Source organism: Cynocephalus volans, chromosome X (assembly GCF_027409185.1).
Source record: "Cynocephalus volans isolate mCynVol1 chromosome X, mCynVol1.pri, whole genome shotgun sequence".
NCBI lineage: Eukaryota > Metazoa > Chordata > Mammalia > Dermoptera > Cynocephalidae > Cynocephalus > Cynocephalus volans.
In genome coordinates this window covers 136,932,991-136,958,459 of record NC_084478.1, presented here as the reverse complement: position 1 = coordinate 136,958,459, position 25,469 = coordinate 136,932,991, and the positions used below count along the sequence as shown (strand labels likewise).

The 25,469-nt window shown below is 37.6% G+C and overlaps 1 protein-coding gene across 4 annotated transcripts in view; it reads right to left on the bottom strand.

The window, feature by feature from the left end:
• Positions 1-23,168, bottom strand: part of STAG2 (STAG2 cohesin complex component) — a 116,071-nt gene extending 92,903 nt beyond the window's left edge. For 2 of the 4 annotated variants that reach the window (XM_063083166.1, XM_063083170.1), the window contains exon 1: positions 21,922-22,048. The gene's annotated coding sequence lies outside the window, so the exon portion shown is untranslated. Of the gene's footprint in view, positions 1-21,668; positions 21,748-21,921; positions 22,049-22,909 lie in introns of those variants that run through there. The other 2 variants (XM_063083167.1, XM_063083168.1) reach the window with 2 other exon arrangements.
• Between the last annotated feature and the right edge of the window lie 2,301 nt (positions 23,169-25,469).

Genomic DNA, 25,469 nt, shown 5'->3' with positions numbered 1-25,469 from the left:
TTTTTTTAAAGATTGCAGGTAAGGGGATATTAACCCTTGACTTGGTGTTGTCAGTACCACACTCTCCCAAGTGAGCTAACCGGCCATCCCTATATAGGACCGTGGCCTTGGTGTTATTAGCACCACACTCTCCCAAGTGAGCTACAGGCCGGCCCTAACAATAAATTCTTCCAATACTCATAATAATTATCTCTGTTCCATGAGACTATTCCAGCCCTCATGAGCTGTTCCTTTCAAATGCAATACACTTATACTCAACTGCATAAAATTACGCATTTTAATTCAAATATTAAGCACCTCTGTACCACCACTGTGATAGCCCTGATGATAAAAATAACATACACAATTTTTAAATATAAAAAAGAATTAAATGAATAAAATGAATAATAATAAATTAATAAAGTAATGACCTTAATGCTCAAGTCTTTAGGGGTGAAGTACACTAACGTCTGCAACTTACTTTCAAATTCATTTTTTTTAAAAATGGATGATGGGAGCAAAAGCTAGTGGACAGATATCTGACAAAGCAAATATACCAAAATATTAAAAGTCAAATCTAGGTGACAGGAATATGGGTGTTCACTGTACAATTACTTACATTGGAAGTTTTTCATAATAAAATGTTCGGGGATAATGAATAAAACATGCTCTTCCCCCACTCCTCCCGCCATGCGTTTACAGTACAGTGAAGGTGTCACACAAGCAATTACTATAAAGTACACTGAAAGTACACTGGCATAAATATGCATAGGAAGCCCCAGGGCATGGGGAAGTAGCTCTTAACTGGGAAAGGGGAGCTCAGGAATGGTTTCCAGGTGACTACAATCTAAATCTGGATGAACATGTACTGTTATGCTGGCAAGTGTGTGCAGAAGTATTCTCAGCATTAGACAGCACAAGCAAAGAAACATCTAGACATCAAACAGCCTGGTGTCTTCAGGAAACTAAGAGCAGTTGGATATTAGTCCAATGTTATGAGAGAAGGAAGGAAGGTTAGTTGGTTTAGAACGCCCTGATAAACTACTGATCCTCATTTACTACCTCCTGTGTAAGACACACTCCCTGAAGTCTCCCAGATAACCACTATCTCTTTCTGTTCCTATATTATATACAAGCTTCCATCATTATAATAATGATGTATTTTAATATTTGTTTCCTTAGCTACCTTCTGAATTAAGACTGTGGACTTTTTGAGGACAAAAACTGCATCTCATACACAATTAACTATGAAGACACCATTAGAATATATATGTAGTAAAATTTGTCCTTTTAAAATAAAATATGCCTAATACCCTTTTTTATGAAAGAAAGACTAAATCATACACACACACACACACACACACACACACACACACACACACCTCCCAGAAAACTTCTGCATTTTTAAAAGCTGTGAGGATGATTAAGTTTATAAATACAAAGTATACACACTGTTTAAAAATTTGCTGATATTGTAAAATGTAAAGTCGTACCATTAAGTGAAAAGAACAAGTTGCAGAACAATAAATACATAAATATGATCTCATTTGTCTATGCTTAGGAAATTTCTAGAAGGATGCAAAAAAAAAAAACTATCAGCAGTGGTTATTTCTGAAAACATGGAATGAAGGGATTGGAATTTGTAACTTTACGCCCCTTTTGTACTAAATTTTTACATTGAGCGGGGATCATTATTTTTATACAGTTAATAAAGTTCTTCCTTCTTTTGAAGTAGTATGCTCTAAACATTTAAAAATCCTTTGAAGACATAAAGACCATGCTACAGAACCCATTAAGTCTTCTGGATACTACTTCTGTAAAATACACAACGACCCAAGAAAGGCAAACATTCCAAGGAATTACAGTACAGGGAACTCTCAATGGTTTCACTTGCAGACATACTCCCTGAAGATTCATTTAAAACAGATGAGGGGTGTGCAGGGGGCAAACAGACACACAGTCACACAGACACAGAGAGAAAGAACCTCATCGGTTTAACAATATGCTTAACTGGAACACAACAAAAAACTGAAAAAGCATTCTGATAAGTTTCCAAACCACCAAAACCATGGTACCATTTACCCAGGCAAATTCTTTTTAACAAGCTTCTTTTTAAATCAGAATATAAATGAGGAATGCAAGAATCAATGGTGCACTGTGTCTTGTAGTACTCACAGATGAATGGAAAAAGAGAAGGAATCAAACTAACACCTCAACCAGTCTTTTTTTATGGAAGCAATGAAACAGAAAGAACACACATACCATAAAGTATATCAACCATAAAATACATGAAGTAATTCGGAAGGTATAGTACAGTAAAGTATTTGCTTTGCTGATTGACAAGACAAGCTACACAAAAAGCAATGGGCATTGAAGATTATAATGGATGATTTCCCTCATAATACTGCAATGGGACATATATCTAAGGCTTAAAACATGCTTCTTTAATGACACCAAGATGTTGAAGATTCTCAAAAAAATCCATTAAGATACAAAAATATTTACATAATATATGTCTACTTATTGCGGCTATAATTTTCAAGAAGAAGAAGAAAAGAATAAAATAATAACATTAAAATCCCATGGTAAAATGCAATGGGTTGAATGATAATGTGTACTGAAAGTTCACTTACCAAAAGAACCAGTAGTTGAGGCTACTAAAGTCCCCCCAAAGTATAGGAAACAATACACTAGACCATGTCATCTAGGTCAAACCCCTGAATGTTTTAATGCTCATGTCCTTCAGTGCACATTACATAGAAGCATATCACCTTGGTTTTCCTCTTTTTGGGGTGTAGGGGGCATGTGGCTGGCCGGTACAGGGATCTGAACCCTTGACCTTGGTGTTACCACACCCTAACCAACAGAGCTAACGTGCCAGCCCTGGTTTTCCCCTTTTTATTACACAAAATTATCTTTTTAGAAAATCAGACCACATAGCATTCCAATACCCTAATAAATCACCTATTTTCATTCCCCCCCCCAGCCTTTATCCATATGTACACGTGTGCATGCCTCTATGCAGATTTTTCAAAACTATAACCACAAAATAGATAAAAACGTGCAACTTACCCTATATGCATTTCTACCATTTCTGTAATATTCATAATAAAAACTTCTAATAGTTTCATGAAATCCACAGATGTGATAATCTACTTATTTGTTAGATATTAATATTATGCCAACACTTCATTACAATAACTAATACTGCTGCCAGTGTATAAATTTTATGTTGAAGTCTCCTTGTTTTCTCATTATTATATTCAGGTAAATAAACATTTATTTTAGGGCTCTTGACTGGAGATAGGGTGCACCTGTCTAAGTTTCTCGCTATTGGTAAAATGCAGAGATTTGCACCTATTCCTTGCAAAAGTACTGTTTTAAGGATTTAAAACGACATATGTCAAGCACCTACTTTAGTACCTGGCACTAAGTAAAACTCAATAAATGGTAGTAATAGTATTAAAAACTTCATGTTCACTAACATTTAAGATCATAATAATTGATCATATCAATCTGTATGAATGTTAAGTAATATAAAACCTTTCGACCTATTTGCTACAAATGCTTTCCCAAATTTGTTTTCATCTTAGTTGTCCCTTTCTATACTGTATTGAAGTGAATTTTACCAATAAAAATTTTGTAAAATAATGTTAACTTTATCAAGCACATTCCGTGTGTCAGACACTTAACCTAATACACTCAAGGTAAGTGATATCCTACCCATTTTACAGACGAGAAAACAAAGAAGTTGGGTAATTTCCACAGAGTCACACAGTTAATAAAAAGAGGTGTCACAGGATTCTAACTTGAATCTGCTTGGCTCTAAAGCTTAAGTTCTTCCCACTATCTCAAGCGCTGCCTCAAAATATAGTCAAATATTTTTGGAAGCTATTCATCATTAACAAGTACAGACACAGGCCAGAAAACTAAAGAAACAGAAATACCTTTGTTATCGGCCAGTCAATTCACATACATCTCCAGGATCAAAGACATGGAAGATGAGAAAGAACACAGGACTATCTGAGGAGAAGACCTGCGTTGGAATCCTGGTTCTGCCATATTAGCTTTACAAGGTTAATTTATTTCCCTCATATATATAAATAAAGGAAATTAGAGTACTAATTTTTAAGGCTTCTTCCTGCTCTAAAATGTTATGGTTCTAAAACACAGAACCAGAACCAGGAAAAACACAGGATGTATGTTCTAGTGCTTATTTTATCAATTCTAACTGTATGACCTTGGGTCAAGTTCCTCATGTGTAAAGTAGCATGAATACCACAAGACCTCCCTCCCTAAAAAATTTATTATTATAAGACAGAGTGAAAGTGCTATGTATACCCTATAGTGCACTAAAACTATGGTGGAATCATTACAATTACATTTTATTAAAACACATAATGAGCAGCACACTCAGATTTTGATAGTAGGTAATACCTTCAACACTGAAGAATACAGTGCAAGGTAACATACATCTCCTCCCCCAATCCTACAAGATGGTGGCAAAAAAAGCTAATGTAATTTCTACTCTTTTCTCGCCTACTTCAGATATCTTAACTCACAAAAGAAATGTCTAAATTTAGAAATATACCAAATCAGATGCCTAAGAGTTAAACTTAACTTGTGAATATAAAACTGATCACGAGAAAATATAAGGATACTTCCAAAAGTTCATGGAAAAACAGAATTAAAAGATAATATGAAAGGTCAAGGGTTCAGATCCCCATATGGGCCAGCAGCCAAAAAAAAAAGATAATGTGAATCTTTCCATGAAATTTTTGAAGTACCCTCGTATGCTAATAGTCATAGTTCAGGTAATGAATTCAGGCATTATTAAATACAGAAAAATATTTATTTAATCAACTGTGGATTGTGTATTTTTTTTAACCTCAGCTCCAATTTCTTGTATTCTATAGTAATACTGACAATCCTCTCAGATCTCATAACTTTTTCCTGTTTCTGGAACTGACATTTCTAAAAGTTAGAAATTTCAGAAGTTTAGTTACATTGATGACTAGGAATGAATTTATTTCTTAATATTTTAATCAGTATCCAGGCAAATTACTAGATTAAATAATTCATTCATTCAACAAATATTTCTTGAGCACCTGCTATATACCAGGCACTTTTAGAGACAAAAAGGTTACAGCATTGAACAGAAAAGTTCCCGCTCCCATTGAGTTTAAGTTCTAGTGGAGGGGGAGAGAGATCACTTAAGAAACAAGAAAATATCAAGCACTAGTAAATGCTAACATGAAAATAAAACAAGCGTGGTGTTGATAACACCAAGGTCAAGGGTTCCATTCCCCATACTCGCCAGCCGCCCCCCAAAAAGAAAACAAGTTAATTGTGTTATTTAAATATAATGTAATGTGGGCCGGCCCATGGCTCACTCGGGAGAGTGTGGTGCTGATAAATATAATGTAACATACATGATCATTTTAAGCAAAGCTATAAATAATACATTTTTATCTTCCTAAATAAAATAAGCCTTAATTTCCAAGGGTGTTTGAAAATTAAATACTCGATATTTCCTCTTGTCTCTCTAACGTCTCTTCCTAGACCTGGAAAATTTTTCACTAAGTTGCTAGTGTCTCGTTAATCACTCTAAAGTTAGCTAGTCCAGAACATTCTCATATTTCATAAAGAAGGATACATTTTTCCATAGGTCTTGCAATGTCTTAGTACTGACAGATCCCCAAAAGGGGAAGTCTATGGACTTCCTACCTGGAAGTAGTCTATGCAGACTACTACCACCTGGCATAACCATAAGTATAATCACATAATTATTTTTTAAAAGAATGATGTCAAACAGTCAATTTTACTTTATTCACCCTGCTTATGACTAAAAACAATTATTACTATGAAGAAACAGGCTGAATTACTAATAAAAATTTCTTTTCGCTATAGGTGTTATTGCTAAAAGATTACACTGCTTGAAGTGATGGATATACTAATCACCTTGATTTGATCATTACACATTGTATACATGTATCAAAATATCACACTGTACCCCAAAACACATACAATTACTATGTGTCACTTAAAAATATTCTCTCATACTTTATTTACAAAACACTTGTACTCAACTCATCCACAACCTGGCTGTCCACTGAATGCAACTTAGCACTACTGGGCTATACAAGAGGAAAAATAGATTACTGAAGGTTCCCCAAGCAGCTGCTGTTTGTAAATTGAAACGAACTAGGAAAACCACAAAGAAGGTAAACAGATACTACAAAATAGTACACAAACCCAACTTAAAATAATTAGATACATCTACTTAATACTAAAAAACACCAGCACCAGTAATTAACCAGAAAACTACTGTCTACTCATAATTAAAAGCCCCTCAGGTTAAACTGAAGTGTTGTCACATTCAAGATACTTGGCTGAAAAGTAAAGGGAAATGTTCATTCTAGCTAGTAATCAAAGAAGTGCAAATTAAAGGAGTCTGAGCTTTCACTGGCAAAGATTGTTTAAAATAACATCTCCAAAGCAGGGATAATGTAATGGCTATCATATCACATACTATATATATATATATATATATATATATATATATGTCGCATGTCACATGTCACAGCACTAGTGGCACTGTAAAATGGGTACAACCCTATTAGAAAACAATACAGCTTCAATTACCAAGAGCTTTAAAAATGCTCATGCTGATTGATGGCATGATCCTACTGCTGGACATAACCAGACAGAAAAAAATGCAAAGCTACTTGTAGTAGTGCTAAAAACAGAGGACAGAAAGACAAATGTACAAGGAAAATAATTAGGTAGTTTGTGATATGGCAAAAAAAAAAAAAAAGAAAAAGAAAAAAGTCTGTGTAGCCCTACCTCACGTCATATTGAAAAATAAATTCCAGATACATTAAATTTTTAAATGTGAAAAAAAAAAAGCATAAGAGATTTCCATGTGGTGGGCCTGGGGAAGTGGGGTGCTGCAGGGGATTATTCTGGAATATGGAGATGCATTTTATATTTTGTATTCTCTTTTCACTTAACAATATGTACATTATTATAACCATATAAAACATACACATGGCACTCTGTACCTCCCCTTTTGTTACATTTAACATACTTAATTGTATTAATTGCTTATTTAACATCTTTTTCTCTAATACACTATAAATCCATGAAGGCAGGAATCAGGCCCCTCTGTTCACTGCCACATCCTGCAGTGCTTAGGAGAGTGCCTGCCATATACTACTCAAATATTTGTGGAGCAATTCCACTTCTGGGTATACACACAAAAGAATTAAAAGCAGAGACTCAGTTATTTGTACACCAATATTCACATCAGCATTACTCACAATAGCCAAAAGGTAGAAGTAACCTAAGCATTCGTCAACTGATGAACGGATAAACAAAATGTGGTACATAAATACAATAAAATATTATCCAGCCTTAAAAAGGAATAAAATTCTAACACACACTACAACATGGATGAACCTGGAAGACATTATGCTAAGTGAAACAGCCATACACAAAAAAGCAAATATTGCATGATTCTATTTACACAAGGAACCTAAAATGGTCAAATACAAAGATAGAAAGTAGAACAGTGGGGGGGTGGGGCGGTAGGCAAGGCCAGGACTTGGGGAATAGGTAGTTATTGTTTCAGGCATACAGTTTCATTATGAGATGATAAAAAAAGTTCTGGAGATGGATGGTAGTAAAGGTTACACAACAATGTGAATGTATCTAATGTCACTGAACTGTACACTTAAAATGGTTAAAACAGTCAATTTTACATATATTATACCAAAATAAAAAGATAAATATTTTTGAAACAAAGTAGTGGAATTGAGTGGTTTTTCATACTGATAACAATAATTTATCTTTGAAATATTATCTCCAGAAGCAGAAAAATAAAAAGATTTTATAAGATACTCATCTCCAGTATTATTTATACCCAAGGGAGCTTTTCCACAAAACTTGAAGAAAACTAAAGTGGTTGCCTATACACTTATTTCACATGGAAGCACTGAGAGAAAAAGGAAAAAAGGTTTTCTTTTTCAAAAGTCTCTAGTAAGTCCAATCATATTTATCAGAGCTATTTTGAAGAGATCATCAAATTACAGCATTACATTATACTAATACCACTCACATATTTAAGTATAATCAATTCTTTGATTGTATATGCTAATATAAGTGTTTCAAACAAAACAATCCCAATAAAATTTTATTTGACTTTTTAGAATGCAATAAGCCAGATATACCCTCCCTTCCTCTCCCTGACCACTTCCCACCTTAATCCTATTCTTCATTTGGTAATCTGGAACCCAGTATGGGAGAAGAACCCAACTCCCATGAAATGCCACAAAGAAAACAATCTACATAAGGATAATTGTTGATTACATCAACAATTAAAGATAATTTTAACATGACATAATTGAAAGAACAGTTTTTATACTGTATACAATTTAAAAGCATATCCCAGATGGAAGAACATGCCATCTGGATTCTTTTCAAATTTGAGATGCTTATGGACTATATGCCACATTATCCTAGATTTTCTCCTACCTTCCTGACCATTCACTCTTATCAATGGTCCTACTTTTTCCTCTTGCCTGGTTAACAATGAGGTTTTCACCCCTGACCTTTTAATTATAAGTTCTCTCCTTTTTTTTTGGCTGCTGGTCAGTGCAAAAGTTTTCCCTTCTAAAAGCCAATGCACTCTATGCACAGTGATCCCCAATATACATCTCCTGCTCTTATCTCTGCTGAATTATATAATTGCGTAATACTGGTATAAGGTTGAAGTACCTAAAATCCAACTTCTCTTTCTCTCCAAAATCAGTCACCATTTGGATGCAAGAGTACAATACATTATTCCTACTGTGTTCCAACTACATACATTATTGCAAGAAATGTTTTGAGAAGCAGAAACAAAGAAAAGGTTATACATTCCAAGACATCAAAAAAGACGACTATGTGCTATAAAAATATTTACTAAAACATAATTATTGAAGGCTTTAATACATTGCATTTTTTAACATATACACATATGTATGTATCTAGAAATGCACGTATATATGTTGTGTATGTTATCACCTACTAAATTATAAATGGTAAAACTAGGAATCCTCTGGTTTGAAGCCAACCCCCTGCTTCACATCTAGCTCCACACTGTGCACATCACAAACACTATATAAACAGTCAAAGAATTTTTAGGTAAAATGAAGGTTTCAAAGTTAAGAGAGTAAGAAGAACAAGCTTTAAGGTAGAGCTGTACTAAGGGATAAGAGGCTCCACAGAACCTAGAAGCTGAGCTGAGGGTATATATTACTCCTGGAATCCAAGGCAATTCATGAGGATAGGCCTCTAAAATAAACTACAAGAGACTCAACTGCCTCCCCACACCCACCCTGCAACAGACCCAAGCACCTGCATCAGAATTTTTCTGTTCCAGGGAATGCCCATCTTGCTCTGTTAAAGATTAAATCAGTTTACTTTAGGATCAGCTTGCAAATAAGCCTAGAGTGTGTCTCAGGATACCACATAATGCATTTGCTCAACAAATATTCAACACCTACTATGTTCCAAGCACTATGTTCTTGGTGCTGGGGTTAAGGCAATAAACAAGGCTGACAAATATCCTTGTCCTCACTGAGTTTACATTCAAGTATGGGGAAAGAGACAACCTAGGTAAATGTACGTTTGATAGTAATGAGCTAAAGAGAGAAATAAAGCAGAGTAAGGAGGAAAGGGAGGGCTGGGAATAAATGATATTATTTTATATGTCATAGCCAAAGAATATTTCACTGAAAAGGTAATATCTGAGCAAAATATCCTGAACAAATGAGGAACCAAGCCAGGCAGAAGAACCAGCATATACAAAGACCACAAGGAGGGAACCTATTTGGGCAAATCACTTAATTTCTTTAGGTTCAGCTTTCTCATTTGTAAAATGGGTACATGTATAATAGTCCCTACCATGTAAGAATTAAAGGCAGTATGAGTATATTACATCGAGTATCTAACACACGGAATGTAATCAGCAAATGAGAATACTGTTACATTTATCTGGGGACCTACCATGCCAGCAAAACCCTCAGCATATTGCCTGACACACAGAAAACAGAGAAAGTACTGCTAGCTAATCTCTACAATAACCTATAAAACAGATGGGATTATACCTATTTTACAGCTGGGGAACCTGAGGATCAGAGATTTGCCCAACCCTCTAACCCCTAAAATTCCTATAAGAATGCACAAACATACTGCATAATTAAACAGAGGACTTAAAATACATTGCCAGGATGAGAAAACCATTCACATTAGTGCTGAATGTCTACTAATCAGCAGTATGGTAGTGTAGTGTAAAGAACATGGGGACTGGCCAGTTAGCTCAGTTGGTTAGTGTGGTGTTGATAACACCAAGGTCTAGGGTTTGATCCCTGTACCCGTCAGAAGGAAGAAAGAAAGAGAAGAAAGGAAGGGGAGGAAGGAAGGGAAGGGAAGGGGAGGAGAGGGGAGGGGAGGGAGGGAGATGAAGGAAGGAAGGAAGGAAGGAAATAAAGAACATGGACTCAGTAGCCAGACTGCCTGGGTTTCATGTCAAGGTTCTACCACTTCCTAGGTATGTGTCCTTGGGCAAGTTTAAGTTCTCTGCACCTCCATTTCCTTGCAAATAAACAGGAAATAATAGTAACTACCTCACTGGGTTGTTAGGAGGACTAAATGGGTTAATTTTTTAAATCACTTCTATTTCAGTGTATAGCATATCTACTGTTAATAATAATAGCATAAAAGTAAAATAAGAAAACCACCTCCAAAAGTTTCGACTTTCTATGGAAAACTTTAGAAACTGCAGATTTTCTTTTTCCACTGGAGGTGGAAAAGAAACAGAAAAGGGAAGCTAGGAAAAAATGAAAAAACAACACAACTGGCATCATAATATTGCCTGATTTAGACCAATTTACCTGAACAGACTGCTTCTATCAGAATTATTGTCCTTTAGTAGGAACACTACCTTTGAGCCAGTGAGACACATGCCAACAATGCTTTGAATAACATTGGCTCCAAAGTTTATTTTACAAAAAGGTTAATTCCTTAAAATTAATTCAGATGTCACTTTACCAAGAATTAAAACAGTACAGCATGACAAACTTTATCATCTCCCCTCCACCCAATCTTTTGCTAGGTATTACTTAATGTCTTGATGTTTATTACAAAATATGAAACACACCATCTACAATTTCAGACTGAGAATAACTTATCCTCCATCAGCTCTCAGCAGAAAATAAGCTTCTCTCCTACCTAATACCTAGAAGTTTTCTGACTACTTTGAGGAGTTTAATTTCCTCCTGCCTTATCCTCTGCCTTATAAAAGGATTCTTGTCTCCTTTTATTCTCTTTTCCCAAATAAGGTATCAATATGAAATCTATAAAACATCCCACTGGGAGTTAATGTATCACCATGTAAACAAGTGTTCTAGAAATAGGCAGAACTGGATTCAAATGTAAGCTCTATTACCAGCCAGCCATCAATTAAACAAAAAAATGTAAGTTCTGCCACTAATTAGCTGAGTGATCATGGGCAAGTCACTTAACCATTCTGAACTTCCGTAAATGAAAATACCATCAACTACTTCACAGGGTTCTTGTAAGAAACAAAAAATTAAATGCTAGGGAGCCTATTACAACTTGCCATATAGTAAGTAGATCCTGTAAATGGTATCCTGTTGATACAAACTTTATCATTAATGAAAAGCCGACTAGAGGAAACTAACTACTTCTCTTCCAACATACAGCTCTTGAATATGAATACTAATGACGCAATTATAATGCAGGATTACATTTCTAGAAAACCTAAGGTCTTAATTCAATTACCATTTGAGAAGTTGTATAATACAGACACTGCACCATGAGACACGGATTCAAAATCAGATAAAAACAGTTCCTAGACTGAAAAACTTAACAATCTAGTTACAGAAAATAAATTTGGATATTCACTGATATTGTACATTGAAACACTACACACACACAATTACCTCTCAAGTTAGGTTTGCTATTTTTCTGCAACCACCTGGATAACTGCTTCAGTCTAACTTCAAAATATTAGAAACTAATTCCCTATTAAAGGAACTTTTCTAATAAAATCTCATATTGTCCAAATAATCCCTCTGAAATTTTTCAAGTATATTTAGAACACCCAAATATGAATGCAACTACTGAATATTCCTCAATGAATAGTAGCACTTTATGCATTGATATTTAATCGAAACTCAAAAAAGTACATACACAGAACTGGAAAAATCCACTTGTCATTGACAAGCTTCCTTTTCAAAAACATACCTTCATGCTTCTGCTTCCCCGCCAGCCATGGCTACTACCACTTCCTCAATTTTCCTGCCAGGAGTAAAGTTTGAGGAATGGCTTTTGGCCTGAATGAATGGTGGAAACAGGAGACACATATCCCAAAAGAAAAATATTATGGCTTTGCTAATATTTCCTACATTTTCTCTCCTTCTTTAGTGTAGAAGAGAAAGTCTCAAAGATTCATGTTCCTAACTATCTTTTAATACTATTTCTTTAGACCACAAAAAAATGCCTTTTTTTTAGTAAAAGAATATTAAACATGTTCTTTGTAATAACATTCTAGTCACCATAAAGTTTGCAAATTAAGTACAAGGCAGTAGACACACTGGTGGAGTGGAAAAAATTCCCCTTGCTTCTGAAAAAATAAAAAGCCTAGAAATCTAAGAAAAGAGGGTATCATATACCCTAATCTTGAAATGGAAATACTTCAAATACACCAAACCTCAATCATTTCACATATATATACATACACACACACACACGTATATGTGTGTATATATAAAAGAGACAGAGAAAGAATTTAATGAGTATCATATACTCCTAACAAGAAATTTCAAGCTAACACTCCAACAAAGAATCCAAGATCAAAATTAAAACACAAGCATGTATAAACTTAAATTTCCTTTTAAAATCACACATGTAGAACTTGAAATAAAGGCACACAAGAGAGTCCCACATAAAGAGATTGTTGATTGCCTCTTGCTTTTACACAGAACCATAATACCATTTAGAAGGTCTCAACCTTTGGATAAAAGTAACTGGTTATATGGGATGATCATGGGCTCCTTTAACTTAGTTTATTAACAACCACCAAAGACTGAAGCATTCCAAGGCTACATTAAAGTTCTCAGTTGTTGTTTTTCCCCTAAAGTTTTTCAGAGCAGTCCTTATTTTTCATTAATCTCAAATTAAGGACACTGTGTCAAAACTGCATTGATGGCTACTGGTTTTAGCCTAATATTCTTTAATAGAGAGTAATCTCAGTACATAATTTTTTTAAAAAATAGGTATTTTTAACCCTTTTGTGGTAATAAAGTCCAATTATATTCCCTCAGGGCAGAGATTATGTAATATAGTTTACCATTCACTTATCCCTTCTCTAGTAGGCACTTTAGGAACCAGCTGGTTTAACAATGAGCCCTTGAGAACCTGATGAAATGCACATATGCATTTCGTACATAATTTCAGAGTGTTCAAGAACCTCCATCCCATCCATGTACCCAATCTTAAAAACCAACCAATACAGTTTTTTTTCCAATTCAACTGTATTAATTTCATATAATAAATCAAAATCCCCCCAAAATAATCTTTTGTCTACCACAGTCACTATTCAGTCCACAAATTCCTTCATCTTGTCAGAAATGCAGTCCCCCATCAAGCTCTATCTTCTCCTCATGATAGTTTTAATGAATTAAATAAAAGACTTCTAAAAAATTGAACGGACCTACTTAACGATGTAACAGTCATGTTTATAAGATAGTGACACCAACGAAACAGCCAAAAGTAGACTAGCTGGGGGAAAAAAACAAATTACTCAATGAAATATTAAAACAGCCAAGAATGAACACAAAACTGGAAGTCCTCTTAAGATATCTCTATCACTCAACCCCATTCAAAGGAAAAAACAAAAACAAAAAAAGATCTTAGTTTACAATATAGTAGATCCACAATTGTGCCAAAATCCTTTCTCTGTGTTTGAATTCATCTTCAGTAATTTTGGAGGGAGTGGGTGGGGAGACCAAAAATGTAAACAGACCAGAAATAAAAGTAACTATAAAAGTCACCATAAATAAGAGAGGACCATTAATTTTAAGAAATGACACATCTCTACCAGACTTAAAGCTCTCAAATTATGTTACAGAATCAGTTTTACTTCAGTCTCTAAACTAGACCTTTCTCTTTCTTCCCTAATACCACTTTTCCCCAGTCACAAAATTATTTCTCTTCTTTCAGCTCTTCTGAGAAGAAATTTTCCACAGAAGAACCCCCATGAAGTATCATACAATCCACATTTCCTCCTAAGAAAATGGTAAAGGGAGCATGAATAATATGTAAGGAAAATAAACTCAAATGTAGTTATTTTGGAGTTTTGGGTTATTTTATTTGTTTGGTTTGTTTTTTTGTTTTTGTTTTTTAAACTTAGGTGGACCTCAGTGTTGCTTTTTCACATTAAGACATATAATCACACCAATCTAACGTCACTTGAAAAAGGCCAACTGAAAATTCTCCTGGGTTTTAAAAACCACTGTATCTTGTCTCTTACTACTGACCCCGTGCCAATAAAATTTCTCCCAAAAGAGTAAAAATAAACAAACTCTCAGAATATGGCAATTTAAAGTAATTTAAATCACTCTCATGCCCACAGAAATCTCTGTAGGGGTTTCGAATCCCTTCCTAACACTTAATAACTGGCCAAGTTACTTGGCCTCCCTATGCTTTGGTTTCCTCTTCTGAAAAAGGGGGTATTAAATAGGGTCATCATACATCTTAGTTTCCCCTGGAACAGTCCTAGTTTATGCTATTATCCCAGCATGCCATCCAGTTAGTGCATCCTTTCATTCTCAAAAGTATCCTGGACAGGTCAATTAAAAAATAAATATAAAAATAATTTTTTTAATTAAAAAAAGTATCCTGGCTTTTAATAGATTATATGGTCGCTCTACCTCAGAAGGTTATGAAGATTAAGTAAGTCAATACATGTAAAGCATCTGTAAGAATGTCTGGCATATACTAAGAGTTCAGTTAGTATTAGCTATTGTTAAAGTTAGTCACTGTCAATGACTTTTTATAAAAGGTTTAGAATTACGTAACGAACAGTGCTCCTACAATATTCATTTTTACAAAAAATATTATGCATTTAACTTCCTACATTCAATTATTTAAAACAGCTAAGGAGCACTAACTGCTTGAAATCAACACTAACCAATTTATCCATCAGAGATGGCAATATCAATTGCATTCCCATTTTATCATACATAAATCCTAATAGAGGCTATATTAACCAGCAGGAAAGTGACAGTGAAAAGTAAAACTTTGCTTGGGGCCAAATCAAGTCCCTTTCTATTCTAGCAGCCTTTCTTGACCAGGGTTTCTCATGTTAACTATAGAATTCAGAAAATGATTTGAGCAGTTAAGCTGAGTTGGTTATAACACCAAGATCATGAGTTCAGATCCCCATACCAGCCAGCTGCCAAAAAAGAAAACGATTTGAGTGACTATTTCCTGAATTCTCCCAAGAATACCTTTCCAGATGCGCAGGAGAGAAACTAATTCATTACATACAATGGATGCCTTGAGGCATACTTCTGTTATGGAATACCAGTTATTGGTATTCTTGGAATACAAAGAAGAAAATATGGATGAAAACACAATATTGAACAAACAGTGTGGGTAGAAGACTGCTGTTCATCACTTGGAAAATTTATTTCCTACAGGATGAAATTTAAGGGAATGAGCAATATAAAATATATACATTTGACTCATGACGATTAAAGACACTAATACATAGTCAACTTCACCTTGTCTCCACTAATTTATCTTAGGTCAGAAATCCAACATCTAGCATTCCTTCAGATAATAAAAACTCTAGTTACACATTACGAAAAGCAGGAAAGAAGAAAACAGACCAAGATACTGATCACTAATGAACCTAATAATCCAGGGTCCTGATATTAACTATTTATCACCTAATAAAAATAAGAACCAGAAAATTTAATGAAGTTAAAGACTAACTAAAATAGAAAGTAGAAGCAAAGAGAAAAGATATGAATAGAAGGAAAGAGAATTTAAGGTACCATTAAATAACAGAAAAAATTTGCCTACAGGACTTGAGCAGTGAAATACTGAAAGGTAAGCCTAATCTTTTATTTAAAATCTAAGCACTCAATAAACAAGCTAAAGGACTGGAGATCTATTCTCAGACACATTTAACCTCCATTTTGGATAGGGCATAAACAACATAAAGGAAAAAAAATCCATGAAACAATTCTATACACCATAGTATGACCACCCCCCAAAAAACCAAGAATACGATTAAACATACTACTCCACAAACTTTAATGAGCATACTCAAACAAAACCGAAGCTCAGATTTATTTCAACTATTTTGACTATTAGTATAAAACAATATAGACCTTTTATCTGACAGCAATTCATCTGACTCTGCATTAAAATCTGCATCTACGTGAAAAAAAATCTTGATTTTGTAAAATTAAAATAATGATGCATGCTTTTTGATGACAGACAGCCCAAGCCCTAAACCAGGTAAGAGAAACAACTTCAAGTTTAACAAAAAAGCTCAAAGGCTTTCAGCCAAGCTAATAGGAGTGTGAATCTAACACCATCTTTATTATCATCTGACTTGCAACAAGCCATTTACTCTGAGAGCCTCAATTTCCCCATCCGTAAAATGACAAAGACCACCTATCTTCTTTTGGTTTTGGTTTTTGGGGTTTTTTTGGCAGCTGGCCAGTATGGGCATACAAACTCTTGACCTCGGTGTTACTCTAACCAACTGAGCTAACCCGCCAGGCCCAGACCATCTATCTTGTAAGGTGGCTGAGACCATTAAATACATGTTAAAACACAGTTAGTGGCATTCAAAAGAAATTCAAATGGCAGTTACATTAAGTTTCTTAAAATACCTCAAGTTTCAAAAAATCTCAGGTCAAACCCTATGACAACAAATGTTATTCTTACAAAAATGTAAGAAGGACTTACTCCACCCCCAATGTCCAATAGAACTTAAACTTATTTCTTATAAAGGAATTTCACCTTTGAGATGTACGTTAAGTTAGCCAGAGTTTATAGAAATCCCCCTAATTTGTCTCATCAAGCCTAGTCATGTATTTTCCAATTAAAATAAAAAAGAACAGACCACGGACATTATTCATCCTCTTTTGCTCTGGGAGGAGGAATGTAAAACAATTTCAATAATCTCTTTATTTATCCTAACCATATATAAAGATTTACTGGTGTCTACTGGTTAGTATCAAAGAACTATAGCAAGCACACATTAAAAACACAATTCAGCCCGGGGCCAGCGGGTTAGCTCACTTGGTTACAGCGTGATGCCGATAACACCAAGGTCAAGGTTTCGAATCCCCTTACTGGCCAGCCATCAAAAGAACAAGAAAAAAAAAAAAAACTAATTCAAGTAGATTACCATAGCTGCAAAAGATATGTAGCTGTTTTTTTAAGCGCAATAGACAAAAGTTAGACTACACCAAGCAAAACCAATTACAGAGAAGAAATATAAAATTTGGTTAAATTAAACGCAAAGCAGGCAACTCAGGATACTGAAAAATCAAACCGACAATTTTGTTTTCTCACGTATCTTTGCCAAACAGAACATGCAAGAACCACCATTTACGATAGCCAGAGATATAAAGAATTATTTATTATACATGAACAGTATTGAACCACAAATTAAAAGTCCTAAAAATATATACCAAATGTACAAAACTACCAAAAAAATATAAAGAACTTTTAAGATAGCCTGTTTCTTTTATAAAGTTCCTTCTAGACTCTCTAACAATTAATCACATTTCAGTACATGCTGATGCCCATAGCTAAATGCACTATCCCTTTCCTTTGCTGTTCTCCACAACTCCCAAAATAGTGTTCCACTGTACAGTAAACTGTAAATTTTAATTTAATGTAGATTAAGTTCAAAAGTTAATATGCAGCACCAAAAACTGAAGTCTTCCATCAGTTATAAAGAATCCAAAGCAAAAAGAATACGCTATTCACTGTTTACTACCTTCCCACACAGGGCTGTGGGTGGTATCAGTTAAACATGCAGAATATTAAACACTACTAAGCTACCCACAGCATATTTTTTCATCAAACCCTATATTCCCAAAGGAATAGATCTGAGCTTGAGCCTGTCCCCCAACCCCACCCCACCCACTTTAATTCAGAGGTCCTCAGATGACCACGGAAGTCAATAAGTTCAGAAAAATGAAAAAGAAACAAAGAACTGAATTTCATTAAAATCTTATTTGAGTGTTTGGGCTTTAAAAAATCCTAACTAAACAATCTTAAAAGTTACCAAACTCATAATCTGTTGGTTCAGCAGTTTAGCTACTGCTTCATCACAATAAATCTGACTCCACAGTCCTCATCATCTACTTAAGAATATTTGCACATGAATAAAAATTTGAAATATGTAATGTCTTCCCTTAACATTCTTCTAAAGCTAAAATGTTGAATATGAAATATAAATGTCTGGTCCCAGACTGGGGTGGGATTTTGCTATAACATCAATTAGGGAACACACTTTACCAAACATAAAAATTAAATAGCTATTATTTTTGGTTCCCTTCATAATTCTGACATATATTCAAAAATGCACCTCACAGAGGAAAAAAAATAAACCTAACACTGAACAATACAAAATTCCAGGAAATCAAGCACTTACCTGAAAAGAATTTAGGAGCAATTCACAAATACATTAAGGAGACCAACGGTGTTATTTGCAATGCACTTTTACTGCTGATGGGTAATGGTCAGAATGTTAACAGAAAATATTAAAATATTTTATTTATCAACTTTTAACTAGTTATGGCACCAGATCGTTAAAAAGGTGGTGGGGGGGAGGGGTTGATGGGTTGATTTAAATCATTTTAAACATAAACACTCATTTTCATATCAGTTAGTAAAAAGAACCCACTCCACCCTCCCTGCCAGTCTCTGCTATCTTAGAATACTGTAGTTATTTCATAATGGGAAAGAATGGCTAATAAGCACATTTCTTTTCCAATCTGCTTCTCTACTCAGTTATTAAACACCTAATATTAAAAGTGAATTCAGCTACCTTGATCGTCCTACCAGGAATGCTCCCTATGGCACCCCAATCCTTTCCACTGATATTTACTCCAACTGTCAAAGCCCCTCCTATTAATAGCAAGTCCCTTTCATACTATCTCACTGTAACTCCAACTTGATGAAATAGACACCAAGCAGAATTTACAAAATTTGCAAATGGAATTTTCCTATTTTCAAAAAATTAAAAAGGAAACTAGAAATAGAGCACATTCAGACTAAGTTACAAACACTTAAAGTTCAAACAATTTATAAGCATTTATGTTGCTTGTTCTATACTGATTCAGTTTAATTTCTTTTTTTGAAAGTTTGTATGCCAGGCATTGTGTAATTATACACAAGGCTTAGTTTCCCATGCAAATAATTTTGATATATAAACTTAAGTCTTTACACCAAGATTTCAAGACAATTTGGAAATTTTTCTTCAAAATTTTTTCTTTGTTGGAAATTTTAGTACACACAAAAGTAGAGGGAATGATAGCAACAATGAGGTCTCCTATATTCATCCAGCTATAATAATCTCTACCTCCTTCTCACTCCTACCCATTATTTTCTTTTTTTTTTTCTTTTTCTTTCTTTTTTTTTTTTTTTAAAAGATGACCGGTAAGGGGATCTTAACCCTTGACTTGGTGTTGTCAGCACCACGCTCAGCCAGTGAGCGAACCGGCCATCCGTATATGGGATCCGAACCCGAGGCCTTGGTGTTCTCAGCACCGCACTCTCCCGAGTGAGCCACGGGCCGGCCCACCCATTATTTTCAAAAAGAATTAAAAGAAAGACACTGTGCTCAGTAAGTACACTGAGAACAACCCAAACATAGCAAAAGTATCAGACTAGCAGGTTAAGAAGTCAAGAACCCAACGACTCCTTGGTAGGTGATAAATTTAAGATTTCAGTTAAAAACAAAGAACCATTTTCAAGAATTTTAATGAAGTTCATAAAAACCCAAAGGACATATTTAAAAATTAAATGAACTTAAACATCTGCAATTAGCCTGCATTCACGTAGCACCTTAGCTCAAAACGAAAAAACCAGACTATTTAACATAATGTGTCATAAAATTACAATCCAACTACTTGAAAAACCGCTGAACACTTATGCCTTAACTGGTCCTTCTGATCCCTAATTATAGATTGATATCAATGTAGAAAGAAAACGAGGCATTTTAATGTAAGTGGCTTAAAATGTTCAAAATTAACCCCACTGTTCATTGGAAAATATAAACTACCTGAATTGCATATCATTAAGCAGAAATGTATCCACTTTCCAGGGCATTTTTTTTTTTAATAAGTTCACATATACCCTTAAACGCAACGCGCTAGGCTACAGACAGAATTAGGAGACCGCCTCCTGCTTTTGCTCCTAACCAATACGCAGAGAGAGAAGGTTGGCAGGAAAGTGCTGCGAGGACAGTAACAAACACCAGCAGCTCCGGAGCAGGCCCTGCTAGAGCCAGGAATGACGCACTTCGGTAACCCGACTCTCTCCCCTCCACCCCCGCCCCCAGCAGCGGTGCTGACACCGCCAACAGCCCGGAGTAGGAAAAAAGACAACAGAAAAAAAGGCAGAGGTTGGACCGCACCAGTTTTCATCAAGAAACCTCGATTATTCCTCTTTCGACACTAACCACTAGGACTAAACAGGAAAAGAAGCTTCGTGCTTAAGCAAGTCTCATCATGGTGGTTTAAGAGTCAGTAAATTAAGCTGATAATGAGTCCAATCCACAGAGACAAATACAGGGTGTGGCTGCTGTGAAATACGGCGGTCCGTGGGAGAAAAGGGGTATGGAATTTACACTCCAGTGTGAAGGGAAAATGGGGCTTTACGGAGGGGCGGGGGGAGGTGGCCCGCGCATTTTAAGGAACCATTGCAAACCAACACAAGCTTCTCGTTTCCTTAAGCCTAACCCTACAGATCAAAAGTTTCTAATAGATAAATCATGTAAACTGTAAATAACCATTTACTCCCAATTTACCTTGACCCTCAATTTAAAAACTACATCCTAGAGAAAGGAGGGAGAGAGAAGGCGGGGGTGGTAGGCAACAGCATAAAAAACATTCTAGGCCACGGAGGAGAAAGTATCACAAACCGGATGAAACTACTAATGCAATATTAAAAATTAAAGCCGAACACTGAAGCACGAAAAAAATCACACGGTAACCCATTACAGTTAAAGATTAAAAATAAAATGACATATACACCAGGGGGAGCGGAAACTAAACGTCGAAAGTACAGCGGTTTATACAAAACTAAAGGCAAAACAAGACATTCTCGCGACGGAAGGAGAAAAAAAGGCCGAAATCAACAATACGTTTACGATTCTAGGCCAGAAGAAAATGGGAACGGGGCTCAAAGTTTTGCGGAACTACTTGATGCTGTTTCCCACACCTTCTCTCTCCCATGGCCCATCCGACCCTTTTCGTCCCCAAATCGCCGGCCACATATCTCCGGATACGTGATCAGAGAAAAAAGAAAGTGGACCCCAACCAAGAATAAAAGTGTGAAGGGAAAAAGCAGAGACTGCCTACCTGGGGCAAGGATCAGCTCAGTTCGTGCCTTGAGAAAGACAGTGCGGATGGGGGTGGGAATGAAAAGCAGCACTAAAACTAAAACAAAAGTGGCGCCAAAACCCCCCAACAAACAGCCTTCCACTCCCGCCCTTCCCCCCTCCGCCCATGCCAGGCAGGCAGGCAGGGCCCCCATCGGGGCAAGGTCTGGCGCGGGGGCCAACACCGCCAGACCCCAACCTATTTATAAAATTGTTGCCCGAAGAAAACTGACCGAAGTCGGGCCTCGGAAGGGATGGAGAGATCGATGCCAATCGCTTTCCCAAGCAGTTCCCCCACCACGCGCTGGAGATGATGGGGCGGGGGAGAAGCCGAGGGGCCCGTCACATGAATGTTGTTCCCTCTCTAGGAAGAGAGGAAGAGAGGGAGGGGAGGGAGGGAGGGAAGGAAGGAGGGGAACGGAGAAGGGAGGGGGCACGAGGGAGGGGTGTGATCAGAGTAGATTTTCCCTCGCCTCCCTCGGTCCGAGGCCCAAATATACACAACTGAGCCGCCTCTTTCTCCCCTCCCCCCTAGGTTCCCAGCACCACCATTTTGCTCTCTTCCTTCCCCTCACCACGATACCGCGCGCTCCACCACCCCAACCACAGCCTCCCTGGCTTTCCTCCCCCAACTACGGCTCGCACCCCACCCCACCTCCAGTTTGGGTTCTCCTGGCTTAAGAGCCTGCGGGAGAAAAGGAACCTAAATCTAATGCTACACAGAGAAGCGGAGCCTCCATCTTGCGCTGCTCCGCGTTCTCCATTTTGGGCCACCCATGGGGGGGGGTCTCCGTAGAGGCCCCGAGGGAGAGTTGGGCGAGGGAAGGAAGAGAAAATCTTCAGCAAGGGTAGTCGAAAAGGAGAGTCCTACGGTAGAAAGCCACTCTAGGAGTAGGAGGTAGGCAAGAAGGGGGACTGGAAGTTCCTTGGAAGTGTTGGACCAGCGACTTGGGGAGAGCAGGGAGAAAAGAGGGCCGGGGGTGCTGCGGGGGCGAGGAAGATTCTGTCCGCCTGGACTCAACCACCCGCTCCACGGCTGCCCCCCATGGGGGCAAAGGAAGCAGAAGGGAAATTAAATGGCAGTAGAGTGCCCAACCTCTTTCCCTCCCAACTCCTCTCTCTCGCCCTGTTTCAACCACACACACCTCACGGTGGGCCCCGCGCCCTCCGGGTGCCCCTCCAAACTTCTAGAAGCTTCGCCTCCGCCATTTTATAACTTACCTCCCCCCTCAGCGTACACAGAGGCAGCAACGAGACTGTTCACCTCCCCCACTCCTCCTTCCTTCTTTCTCAGGCCGGGGGCTTCGTCACCCCTGGGCTGGTACAAGATATTTTCCCCTTCCTCTTCTTTACACCCTCGAATTCTACTCAGGGACGGAAGCTCCCGCGGTTCTAGAGCGGTGGGGGGTTTTGAAAGTGGCGGTCGGATCCGGCGGGTTTTTTTTTTTTTTTTTTTTTCTTTTTTTTTTTTTTTTTTTTTTTTGGTGGCGCTTCGGGATTGTTTGGGGTGTTCGCTCTTCGGCGACTTGGAGGCGAATGGAACGCGCAGGCGCCATCTGTCGGCCACAAACCCGCGCCCGGCTCCCGTTGGGAGGGAGCGGCATCAAGCGGCAGAGAGCGGGCACTGCAACACTTGGCTCCCAGCCCTCCCACCCAGCGTCCTCCTCCCAATCGCCGACCAATCGTGGACGACTCACTCCCGGGTTCAGCGTCTCCGACGCCGCCTGCAAGCAAGGCGTCCGCAGGGGCGCGCCGCCGAGTGGGATAAACAAGGTGCCGTGCCCGCGCCTGACTTACTCATTCGTTTGGCCGCGCTTCCGACGCGGACCTGATCGGGCCGAGGTTCCTCTGTATTTGCTGGGGGGGGGGTGTCGAAGGGAAGCGGGTAGGAATGGCCGGCGGAGCCCGGGGCCGTGGGAATTCACAGGCTGGATTCGCTCGGGGATTCGTTCCCCAGGTCCCTCCGCCCCTCGCGCAGCCCCAAGGTGGCAGCTCAGTGGGTCAGCCCAGTGGGGCATCACCCTTAGAAGTCCCCTCATCTGATGCACCCCCCTAGTTCCCAGACCCTCGCTTCACCCTGGTCCCTCCCCCTTCCCACCAAAAGGAACCAACTCGCCTAACTCTGGCACCTGATCCTAAGTGGTTTAACGGGGCTTGGCAGCTTTTTTGGTTTTGTTTTGCTTGCTTTTTCGCTTCGGGTGTGGAGAGAAAGCGAGCTGGTTCTCTACCAGGAAGATATGGCACTGGAAAAGAACAAAAAATCGTATTTTTTCTTTGCAACACACTGTTCCCGTCTCCAAGAAAACGTGGTCTCTATTTCCAGGGTCTAGGAGACTTGGGAACTGGGCTACTCGGGTAGGCCGGGCGCTCAACCAATTTGTTCGCCACTCCGGGGGCGGGGGAGAAGACGGCTCGGAGCGAAGTGGAGGGAAATCAAAATTTGTGCAAAAGGAGGGGACCTACCCGGTCTTCCCCGCCTCCCCCGCGCACCCACTGCTGTCCTGGAAACGTGAGCGGGGGCGGCCTCGCCACACTGTTAGGAATTTAGGTTCCTTCTAATCCCGCCTCCCCAGCCCTCCCCCAAGATGTTTGAAGTATGAAAGGCCTCCTTCCGCTCCTTCGACCCCTGTTAATTCAAGCCTTTATCACCCTTATTATTTTTGTTTGTTTTGAATCTAGTGTACTGAACCTTTGACCGCCAAGAGCTCTCTACGCGGGGGAGAAAAACTCGCGGTGGGCCTAACCCCTTCCAAGGCCGCTTCTCCTAGGACAGAAAGAAGTGAGCTATTACACTGTCTCCATTGCTGTTATAGAAGTTCCTAAATTCATACAGTAGTGTTTGGTTAAGAACTCCTGTTTCTTTTTTTTTTTTTTTTTTAATTTTGGTTAAAATATTTTTGTAACATTAAGTTGCGTTTCAATTAGAAGAAAAGGAGTAAAACGTATTTAATAACAAGACAAATTTTCCAAATGAGAAATAGTGCGAGGCCCATATAAATCATGGAGACTTCACCCGATATCACTTCTAAAGCATTCCTACTGCAATATAATGATTACTTTCAGTCCTTAAATTATATTCCTTCCAGGTCTGTGTCTTAGTTTATCTCTCATCCTCTGTGCTTATTTTTTCCTGCAACTTTAAGAAGAAAAAAAAAAGAGTTATGGTATATTTAATCAACTGAAAAATAAAAGTTAAATAGAAACATCTAAATATCAATAACAAGAAATAAAGTCTGAGACATTTTTACTTACTTCGAAGGCTTTGGGGAATGGAATACTATTCAAAATAAATTCTCATTTCTTTTATAGACCATCTTTGGTAGGATGTTATACAGTTTTTAATAGATTCAAGCTACAGAATGATGCAGCTAGAACATTAAATAAGGAATAGTGGAAATTTTACAGTTATATAAGTTAATGCAAAATTCCTCTTGAAGTAATAGGAAAATTGGGACGTATACCAAATCATTTACATTAATTTCATTCAATTGTGCCAATTTAATATCAATTGCTATTAAATGGTTTCCTGTTTTAGTATTAGCCGGAAACTACTGATTTTCTGCTCCAAACATCACATTTATAGTACATGGTTTTTATCTATTTTATAAATTTGTGTTCTCAGTTGATTTGTCTATGTAGCAGCTAAGACTTTAAACAATTTTATACTTTCAACAAAATTGAAAAGTTCCTCTGTTTACTGAACTTGCTTTAATTTTGTGAAAAATAACACTGAAGATTAATAACTAGTATAAAATCAGAAATTTTGTGGCAAATTTATACT